The sequence below is a fragment of the Amblyomma americanum genome, chromosome 7, assembly GCF_052857255.1.
Source record: "Amblyomma americanum isolate KBUSLIRL-KWMA chromosome 7, ASM5285725v1, whole genome shotgun sequence".
NCBI lineage: Eukaryota > Metazoa > Arthropoda > Arachnida > Ixodida > Ixodidae > Amblyomma > Amblyomma americanum.
Genome location: NC_135503.1, coordinates 174,063,647 through 174,071,528, shown reverse-complemented (window position 1 = coordinate 174,071,528; position 7,882 = coordinate 174,063,647). Strand labels below are relative to the sequence as shown.

Genomic DNA, 7,882 nt, shown 5'->3' with positions numbered 1-7,882 from the left:
CGCCGGCCGCCGCATTTCACCTTCGACTGCGTACGTTGTTCTCTATATTTAGCGAGATTTTCGTGTCAACGCCGTGCAATTTTCAGCGAAGGCAATGAACGACATTGTAGAGAATTTTCTTTTTGCTATTTTCTGTTAAGCAGCACGTGTCACGGATCTCTCCAGAGGACATTCGGACCGAAAGAATGGACTCGGCGACAGGTGTACAGAAACAAACGCACATTTATACACCCTACGTGACACACACACTAGAACACAAAACTAATACAACTAACACAAAACACAAATACTATAAATACACATGACCGGGCACACTGCTAACAAGTCTACTACTAGCGTTCCACTATTATCGGTAGGCGTTCGTGCTCACGGTTTGTTCGGTGCGGCTGCGGTGTTGTATGGATCCAGTAGGCGGCGTCGAGACGGCGTTCGACGTGCTTGGGCTGGCGTCACTGGTGGCGTCGCTGGCTGCGTCGTACAAGCTCCCGGTTCAAGCGCCCGTGGAGGTGCTGCCGGTTGTTGTTGGCGTTGGGGGCACCACCCTGATGGGTGGCAACAGCGCTGGAGACACCACTGGCCGTAGAGGGTGGTTGCGTCTTCCGCTGACTCTCCGGAAAGGGCTCAGGCATGGCGGGAAGTCCACGATGCGAAGTCGTAGAACGCAAGCTAACCGGAGCAGTAGCCGGCGTCGCTCTCTTCCAGCCAAAGTGTCCCTTACCCGCCGGAGCCTCCGCTTCTCTGCTGTTCCGCCCCGTGCCTCGCTCTCACTCGCCCTTTTATAGCCTCGGTGTTAGTTCACGTAAGCCTTGTCGTCGTCTTCTTCTCTTCTCCACCAATTATCTCTCGCCACCTCATTCAAATGCTTCTCCACCAATCATCTCCCTCCGCCTCACCGAATGGCTCTTCTTCCTCTTCTTTATTCTTCGGTTAATCCAGTTCTTTTTCTTCACACCTCTTTTCTTTAAAATTTAATTTAGGCTACAAATTATATGTGACAAGGGCCCCCTCTCTCAAGAGTTTTTCCATGAAAAACTGCTCACGTCATCCTCATCTTCAAGCCATCCAGCCAACCGACTATCTTCTGGGCGATTCTGGACCCAGCACACAACACACCGCAGATGTCGAGGCCACACCAAATGCACACCACTAACACAGCACGTCAAATTGCGTTTTCAGAACACTAACGCACCACTGCCGCAGTCCGCACAGAGTCCTTAATAAACTTGCTCGTGTGCACAACACATTCATTTGTATAATCACATTGCACCAACAACAGCAACAAGATAAATCCCAGAGATACATTAACACAACAACAACAACAAGATACATCCCAGAGATAACTACAGCTGTTCAGTTGGCTCTACTCATGAAGTCCGCTCCAACGTTATCTCTGCCTTTAATATATTCCACCTTAAATGAGTATTCTTGAAAGGCCAAGCTTCGTCTCATAACTTTACTATTGTTCATTTTGGCCTTAGTTAAATATTCAAGCGGCTGATGATCTGTTTGAATCCTGAAATGTCTCCCATAAAGATAAATGTGGAATTTCTTTACCGCCCACACCACCGCCAAACATTCTTTTTCAACAGTGGTGTAGTTGCGTACACTAGCCGATAATCTCTTACTCGCAAAAAATACCGGATGTAGCACGCGATTCTCTTCTTGCAAGAGTACGGCTCCTAATGCTCGGTTTGATGCTTCAGTGGGAAGCACAAACTCTTTATCCATATTCGGAGCAAGCAGAACGGGCGGTCTTGCCAAATGCCCTTTTAACATCACGAATGCATTTTCATGTTCAGCTGTCCAATTGAGCTTATTGCTTGCCAACTTCTTAGTGTGTTCGACAAGCGGGTCGGCTATGTGGCAAAATCGGGAATAAAGTCCCTGTAGTATCCTGTTAGACCCAGGAACGACTGTACCTCTTTCTTGGTCGTCGGTGTCTGGGCCTGCTGTATTTTGTCCAAGATGTCGTCTTTCGTCGCGATTCGGCCCATCCCCAGCTGGTGTCCGAGAAAAGAAATGGCTTCAAAGCCCACCTCACATTTTTCCGTATTTATGGTCAGCCTGGCTTGCTCAATTCTGTCAAATAGTTTTTCCAGCGTAATTACATGCTCCTCCCACGTATCTGTTGCCACTAGGATGTTATCAATATAGTGTTCTACATTTTAGAGCCCATCCAAAACCTTCCTCATCGGCTCCGTGAATATTGCAGATGCTGTCTTCAAACCGAAAGGCATGAATTTAAACAGGAATGAACAAGCCGAGCACGAAAAAGAAGTTTTCTCTTTAAACGAATCTTCCATTGGTATTTGCCAATACCCTTTAGCTAAGTCAAATTTTGAAAAGAACCTTTTCTGAGCCACCTTAGCGAACACCACGTCCGTTCTTGGTATGGGTTCTGCATCGGGTACTATGATGTCATTTAGCCGACGAAAGTCTACACACAGTCGGTTAGTACCATCGGGGTTTTTGACAACCAAGAGAGGCTCATTGTATGCTGACCACGACCTCTCAATCACACCAAGCTCCAACATATCCCGCACCTTCCTTTCTATTGATTCTTGAACCGCTAAAGGTAGAGGGTATTGTTTCACGCTGATTGGTCTATCTGTAGAGAGATCTAGTCTGCAACATAAGACATCCGTCTTGACCGGCACTTCTGAAAACACATCCTCTCTGCTTTGGAGTACGGCCTTTATCTGTGAGCTTCGGGCTTCATTCAAATTGGGGTTTATTAGCACCTTATCCCAACCTCGTTTTCTTCCCACTACATGTGGGCATCTCGACAGCATCATCTGTCTCCTCGGCTACTACCGAGCATACTGCCTTGGGGGTGCACTGTATGGGAACTCTTTCTTTCTACTTTTTCAATATGTTTGCAGGAAAAACCTTCTTGGCGTTATTTATCAATAACTAATAATCCATGTCATTTTTCTACTCCGTCACAAGGTAAGGGCCCTTCCACTACATCAATAACTTATTTTGATCCGTGGGTAGCAGGATGTAAACTTTGTCCCCCGGATTCAAATTCCTGTGCGTAGCTCTCTTGTCATAGTAGCCCTTATAGCGTTCGCACGCTCTTTCCAGGCCTTGATGTGAAAGCCTGCATGTTCCTTCCAACTTGTCACGCAACTCAAGAACGTATGTGTATGTTGTCTTGAGATCTGATGCAATCTCCTTATAAGCCCACAGGTCCTTGAGTATTGTAACTGGACCACTAACGGTTCTCCCATGCAACATCTCGAAGGGCGAGGACCCAACACTCGTTTGGGGTACTTCGCGTTAAGCGAACAAAAGAGCTGGGAGATATCTATCCCAATCTGTAGGTCTCTCCTGGCACATTTTCTTGATTATATTTTTGAGGGTGCCGTTGAACTGGTCTACAAGCGTATTACACATGGGATGGTAAGGCATTGTCAGTAACTGCCTTACTGATAAAAGGCGGTTAACCTCCTTCATTAGTTCCGAAGTGAAGTTCGAGCCCCGGTCCCTCAAAATTTCCCTCGGGAACCCATAACGCGAAAACATTTACACGAGACCCTCAGCCACTTGGATACTGTCAATAGTTCTCAGTGGACTAGCGTCAGGATAACGAGTGGCCACGTCAACCAGAGTAAGCACATATCTATTGCCTTTGGCGGATACTGGGCCCGAATTACGGAACTCGCTCTAAAGTTGTAGAGCGTTACGTCAAAATGACGACAGCATGACGACAAGGCTAGACGTCAACGCGTGACGGAACGCGGAATCAACCAATGGCTAGTAGGGTGCCGCCCCGGAAGAGTTTATTTTCACGACAAGAGGCCAATTTGCACGGCAAGGGGCCGTATGCTAACTTTTTTATAGGAATACGCAGTGAATAAAATAAACATTGTTTTATTCTTTCATAAAAGTGTATTTCACTCTCACTGCCATGAAGTAAAACAAGAAGGACATTCACTTTTGCAAATGACTGCTTTCGTGGGTAAGTTTTGTTGCCATGAGGGCGCGCTGGCAGATGTAAACACTGAACATGGCGGCCTTCTAAAAAACAGCTGATCCCACGGCTAGTTCCTGCTTTTTTAGGCGTCGTCTGAAATCAAGGTTCTATTTGGTTGTCCAAAGTGAGCGGATAACAATTATCGAAGCCAGTGAAGGTCACGGGCCTCCAGAAAGGAACCTGCACGAAACGTCGGGCCCGAAAATCGACGAAGACAACTTGAGGTAAGCCTGTGTTATTGGTTTAAAGATGCCACATGCCAAGTATATGATTTGGGTTCTGTTTCTTTCACTTTAGCAAATACAAGGCGTCCACGAAGCACGGCTTGTTGGATAAAATCAACTTTTTTGGCTTCATTAACGTCTGGCACAAATGTTTCAGTTGGGAAGGAGCAAGAACCAAGCAAGGCGGTTGGGCGCACGCTAACAACCTTGCTCGTTTTCGGTCGTTCTTGGCTGTGCTATAAGTTGCTGCAGCGCAGCACACGCATATGTTCCTGTAAAAACATATTAGCCCGAACTCAGAGCAAAGGTTTTTCCCTGTTATTCCCTGCTTTCGAAAAGCGGAACAGAAACTATTCCCTGTTTGTTTTCCCCGCTGTGTTCGCTGCTGCAATTCTCTAAGCGGGAATTATAGTCTCGAAATGGCGCCAACTCGAAGAATGCCTAGCGAGCAAGAGCTAATCGTAACAGAGTCTATGAAGAGCCATCCGCTCTTGGCCCGGGCTTCTGCCGACCTAACAAACTCATACACAGCTGTTGAAAAGCGCGAGCTGTGGATCCAGCTTGCGTCGATTCTCAACAACAAGGGGTCGGCCGTTTAAAAACATGATGTCTTTGCCTTGCGCCTTGCTAGCACTGTTTATTCCATCTGTGGTGTATTTTAGTCTCGGAGGAGGTGCAGGAATGCATAGACAAGTGGTTGAGCATTATTGATTGCTTCTCTTTTGCTAGTGCTCTTTTAGTTTCATGGTTTGCCAGTACCAATCAGCCGCACCTTTTACCCTGTTACAGCAGAGGAGATGAACAGGGAGCCTCAGCAAGTTGTCGACAAGACACACGGAGCCCCACAGACCGTGAGTTGGCTTTCCATTATTCAAGCTCCATACTACCCTTTCTGGCAGCTGATTGAAACTAATAGCACTATACTCCCTGGCAGCATTTGCAGCAGTAGCCAAAATACTGCAGAGATTCTACAGTACACACAAAACTATCTCTCTCTGGCTTTGCCACGCAGTGCAGAATGTTTATTTCTCTTGCAGTGAGGCTGTGACATCTCCTAGCAGTCTAGCAAATGTGCACATGAAATATGCTACTACAATGCTGCCCAAGATTGCTGTCCTGTATATTTATGTCAAGTCCTCTAACACATTTTACCAAATGTTTTGCGTATTCCACCACGTGATGAGCACATTTTCTTTCCCGACAGCTACACCGGTGCCCTCGCCGCAGCCCTCACAGCAGCACACACCAGAGCCCCCACTGCAGCCCTCAACGCGTGCCACGCCTAGCCTTCTTGGGAAGCGACGGCGAGACGATGGGGCCAATAAGGTGCTGCGCCAGATGCTGTATGAATCGCATCGCTTGGATTCCCTTACTGACGCCCGGAACCGCCAGGACGCTGCTTTTTAGCAAAGCATGCTGGAGGTGTGTACTCGCTGCGCACACTGCACTTTGAAGAGTCGAAGCCGTCACCTGAAGCATAAATATCAGTGCTCTCTTTTGAGCACCTCTACTTCTGTTTTGACGCCTCTTGTGGGAGGTGGTTGGGACAGCTGAGTTTATGAAACTGACACGAGCCTTCTACAGCCATACTTTGTCCAAAATATCTCAGCACCTGAAATTTTACATAAAGCTTAAGCGAGATCTCAAAATTGGTTGTCAGTAATAATTTGTAATTGGAAGTATTTTTACATGCAGGCCATATGGGAGGTGACAGATGCTGTGCAGGCGTCAAATGGTCAGCAAGAGCTGCTCATCCAGAATGTGAACCTACTGACGCTAATCTTACAAAAGCAGCTTGAGCCACCTGCAGCACATTGAATTGTTCATATTTATGTCATTATTTGCTTGTTTTTATTTTTATGAAAGAACCTCTTCATATGTTTATATTTATTCAAGAACATTATTTACTTCTCTGCCAGGTGCAGACTCATTGAACTATTTTTAGTTTGCTTGTTAAAATTTCTGTTTTATGTGTTTGTTTATTTACATTGTCTGCTTCTCTGTCAGGTTTCTGTTTTTGTGTTTATTCAAGATCATCTCTCTCATGTGCCATAGCATCATTTTTTTTATTTCTTGTAAGCTCTGCAGGCCCGGATGCTTCACACTGTTTATTTTCTTCCAGTTATCTAATTTAAGCTCTGCCAGGTGTGAAAGCCTCCTATACTCTTTTATTTTCCATTCCTTTCAAATGTTTACCTGCAGCTGTGGCAGGTGCACAAGGTGCAATTTCTAGTGCTTGTTTTCTTTCATTGCAATATGTGGGCAAGTGCAATATGTGGGGCAAAGTTGTTCTGAAGTGACTGTAGTTATGAAGGGCATCATAATATGGGGATTCTGGATAAATTTTGAACACTTCGATTTTGTGTCTGTTAGGGTTTTTGCATGTTCCTGAGTCGTTTTTTTTTCGCATTACTTTTCCTGCTTTTCCGTAAAGTGTCCATTGTGTGCATTGTAACATGTTCTATCCTCAGTAGACCCGAGGAAAAATGAGGCTTGCCAGCATTCGTCCAAAGTCGCTTCTGAACTAGTGTTGAATGCAGGCAAAAAAAAAAATTTGGCGGATGCTTGAGCTCCGCCTTTAAAGGTATGATGCAACAATGTTAATATCTCTCGTTTGTGGATCCCTTTACAACTTCAAACGCAGCCATGTTGGCATCATCGTCTGTGATACTCGTGTGTCTTTTACACGTAACATGATTTTTTTAGTCCAGTAAAATCTACGAAGAGCAATGTCTTGTGTAGCACTTGCTGTGCATTCCACCAGTTATGCAATGTGTTTCAGAAAACTGCAAACCAGGGCTGCATCGGGCCTACAAGTCTGCACAACATGCCAAACCTGTGATTACTAGCATTCAAGCTGGCAGTCAAGATGAAGCTTTTTTTTTTAAGGGGCAAACAGCGTGTAAGACTTAGACGGAAAGCAAAGAAAACATAGGACGAGTGCTCATCCTGTGTTTCCTGTGCTTTCCGGCTATGTCTTTCGCACTGTTCGCCTTAAAAATGTACAGCCAACTCGCCCGTTTGGCCAGAGTGTAAGATACAACTGTTATTGTGCAATCTCTGCGCAGCACTCGACAAGGCATATGCAAATCACTGTTGATGCTGCATGCTTTTGTTTCCCTGCTGTGTGTTACAGTTGGCAAACTAGTATGAACAGCTGTGGCGAAAAAAATTATTGTGACCAATGAATAAACGTGGTGCAAAAACAAACGCTTTACTGGTTCCTAGCAGTCTCCACACCACACTTTTCCCTCGTGCACATTCATCAAACACATAGTTACAGCAAGCAACTGTTTGCCTAAGTGGGCAGGTCGACGTAAGCAACGGCGAAAGACGGTGTACAAGGATGCATTTCACTTGTTGGACGAGCTGCTTCGGCGTGTATTTCGACTTGAGGAGAAAGTGCAGTAGCTGTGCGGCAAGCTTGCTGATGCACTGAAAGGCGTACTGGTGACCACTGCCGGTGGAGCAGCAGTTGGTGTGTGCACTTCATATCTTGACACGGGAGGCTTTCAAGCACACGTAAGAAAAAGTAATTTACAAATGCTGGAATGTGGCTACCAGTGGCCAAGGGCATCATATCACACAGGGGCTCACGCACTAACAGAGGGCAATGGCACTGCCCGTAGCAAGAGTGGCTACGACAACTCGCCACGCCAGCACGGCGAGTCATTGCAGC

General features: G+C 46.1%; 1 long non-coding RNA gene across 1 annotated transcript; it reads left to right on the top strand.

Annotated features, from left to right (window-relative positions):
* Positions 1 to 3,653: 3,653 nt before the first annotated feature.
* LOC144097588 (uncharacterized) lies at positions 3,654 to 5,771 on the top strand. The gene is made up of 3 exons (XR_013307077.1): positions 3,654 to 4,203; positions 4,993 to 5,054; positions 5,408 to 5,771. It is a non-coding gene; the product is annotated as an uncharacterized LOC144097588 (long non-coding RNA).
* The last annotated feature ends 2,111 nt before the right edge of the window (positions 5,772 to 7,882 follow it).